This window comes from Herpailurus yagouaroundi, unplaced genomic scaffold, assembly GCF_014898765.1.
Source record: "Herpailurus yagouaroundi ecotype Mexico unplaced genomic scaffold, PumYag 141, whole genome shotgun sequence".
In the NCBI taxonomy this organism is placed as follows: domain Eukaryota; kingdom Metazoa; phylum Chordata; class Mammalia; order Carnivora; family Felidae; genus Herpailurus; species Herpailurus yagouaroundi.
In genome coordinates this window covers 73382908-73385578 of record NW_024412396.1, presented here as the reverse complement: position 1 = coordinate 73385578, position 2671 = coordinate 73382908, and the positions used below count along the sequence as shown (strand labels likewise).

General features: G+C 59.9%; 1 protein-coding gene across 6 annotated transcripts in view; it reads left to right on the top strand.

The window, feature by feature from the left end:
* The first annotated feature begins 465 nt into the window (after positions 1-465).
* Positions 466-2671, top strand: part of LOC121032307 (opioid growth factor receptor-like) — a 14647-nt gene continuing 12441 nt past the window's right edge. For 3 of the 6 annotated variants that reach the window (XR_005791212.1, XR_005791213.1, XR_005791210.1), the window contains exons 1-2: positions 1001-1121; positions 2074-2143. The gene's annotated coding sequence lies outside the window, so the exon portion shown is untranslated. Of the gene's footprint in view, positions 689-1000; positions 1122-2073; positions 2144-2671 lie in introns of those variants that run through there. The other 3 variants (XR_005791211.1, XR_005791208.1, XR_005791209.1) reach the window with 2 other exon arrangements.

Below are 2671 nucleotides of genomic sequence, written 5' to 3'. Positions count from 1 at the left end.
CTCCAGGCTCTGAGCTGACAGCACAGAGCCCGACGCGGGGCTCCAACTCACGAACCAGGAGATCATGACCAGAGCTGAAGCTGGAGGCTTAACTGACTGAGTCCCCAGGTGCCCCTTTCATTGGGGTTTTGATTTGCATTTCCCTGGTGATTAGTGATGTTGAGCATCTGACATAATGTTGAGATGGCAAAATACTACTCAAATCGACCTACAGATTCAACACAGTCCTTGTCAAAATCCCAGCTGGCTCGGGAGGGGGCCTGCCGCCTGAGTGGTTCAGTCAGTTGAGTATCCGTCTCTCCTCTGTTCTTGTGTGTGCATGTACTTACTCTCTCTCAAAATAAAGAAACGTAAAAAAAATGTTAAAATTACCAAAGAGGCTAGCGAGTTCACAGCTAACAGGATTTGCGGCGAATCCAGTTCCCCAATTCCTGTCATTCATTCAAAACATAGGTTTGAGCGGTTACTGTGCCGGGCACCGTGGGGGAGGGGTGGGGGGAAGGGACCTTGGGATTGGAACCCTTAGGCGCATGGACTCGTGGGCCAGTAGAAATCCTTGGGCCACTTCCACACAGGCTGATCCGGCCGGCGGTGGGAACGCAGGGGAGGGGCTTGTAACTTCCGTGGTCCGGGAAGGCTTCCTGGAGGAGGCGCCAAACTCAGCTCCCCAGGTTTAAGGAAGCCAGAGGTGGGGGCGGGGTGAAGTCCGGGCTGGGGGTGGTTGAGGGGAGGGGCTCGCGGCCCTCCTCAATCTGGGCGATGGGAAGTGGCCGCCGCCCGGGGGCGGGAGCAGTCCTCGGGTACCGGCGGAGTGGGGCGGCGGGTGGGCGCGTTAAAAGGCTTGGACGTCATCCCGGGGCACAGGGGAGTCGCTCAAGATTTCGCGACAAAGCGACGTCCTCAGGAAGGCTTCCGTGGCCGCGAAGGGAGCGCGGGAGGGCGGCTCCGAGGCGCGGGGCGCAGGGGCGCGGGGGGCGGGGGTCTGGGCGGGGCGGGAGGGGCCGCTCGCCCCGTCGCCGCGGAGATGTCTGTGACGTCACACGGGTCCGGCCACAGCCCCCCGCCCCTTCGGGGCTCGGCGGCGACCACGCCGGGAACGAGATGGACAAGCCATTCAGAAGGTGAGTCTGCGGTGCCGGCCCGCACGCCCCGCGCGCCCGACCCTCGAATTCCGACCTGGGCGGCGCTGAAGGAGCCTCGCCCGGGCCCACCTGGGTGGCGAGCCCATTGCCCGTGGCCCCGACGACCGGAGGGACGACACGCCCTCGCTACGTCGGGGGCCACTTTTCCCGTCCAGCCCCAGCCCCGGCAGGGGGGGCGCAGGCGCGGGGCGCAGGGGCCTGGCCGGGTGCGCCCTGCTGGCCCCGCAGGGGGCCGCTAGAGCCGCGTGGTCCCGGGTAGGACGCGGGTGGGCTTCCGCCAGCAAGAAGGGGCCGAGGCAGCTGGGTACAGATCCTGCGGGGGGGGGGGGGGCGGGGGGGGGGGGGCCCCCCTCCCCGGGGGGGGGGGGGCCCCCCCGCCGGGGGGGGGGGTCCTTGCCTTGGAGCCCCCCCCCCCCTTTTTCCCCTTATGGAGGGGCAGCCAGTCTTCCAGGAGTCAGGCCTGCAGGGCAGTGAGAGCCTAGTGTGTGGTGAGGACGGAGGTGGGGGGGGGGAGCTCCATTTCCCCCAGGCGTGACCCGTGAGGGGTTAAGAAGGGGTGCCTCCAGCCTTCTTCCAATGTGGGGAGGGGTGGGGGCCGGTGGGCGCTGGGCCATCTCTGCCCAGGGTCAGGGTCAGGGTGGGAGGATGGCCCCGGGCTGACCCTGCTTTGCCCTCACACACGAAACAGCTTGGTGGACATGTTCCCCTCCCCCTGCAAACCCACCAGGAAAATTCTAGGACACCTGGGAATTACCCTGGGGTTCGTCTGCAAAGCTACACAGTTATTTCTCCAAAATGTTATCTTAACCCGTAGTTTCCTCGAGGGCAACCTGATTTAAAATAAGAAATAAAATCCCGAGGTCCTGTGCTCCAGGACCAGGAATTCTGTGAATTCCTTCATTCTGAATAGCTGTTCTTATTTTGGGTGTAGAACTTGGCGATCTGATGGATTCTGATACAAGCCCAGGTGCTTTGGAGAGGTTGACTCGCAGATAAACAAGGTAAAATGAGAATTGGCTTCATCTGAAACGTGTGTGGCCTCCCCCCTCCCCTCCCCCCTTTAAAGCTTGGTCAACATTGTCTGGAATGGGAATTGTGATTTTTTTTTTTTTAAAGTAATCTTTGTGCTTAACGTGAGGCTTGAACTCATGACCCCAAGAGCAAGAGTCGCATGCTTCATGGACTGAGCCAGCCAGGTGCCCTGGAGTTATAAGTTTTCGCCTTTTTTTTCAGTTGGCGTAAGGAATATGGAAAAAAAAAAAATCCACTGTCTTTCCTTTTTATTACAGCGCGGAATAATTGCACGAAAAAGTGGCCAAAATAATATCAAGTATGGTAGGAAGGTGTCCATCATAAAATCTAACACTGAGGGAGGGGAAAAGGGAAAAAAACAACAACCCCGGGGCACCTGGGTGACTCAGCTGGTTGAGCGTCTTGATACTGCGGTTTGTGAGTTCAAGCCCTACATTGGGCTCGCTGCTGTCAGTGCAGGGCCTGCTTGGGATCCTCTGTTCCCCTCTTTCTCTGTG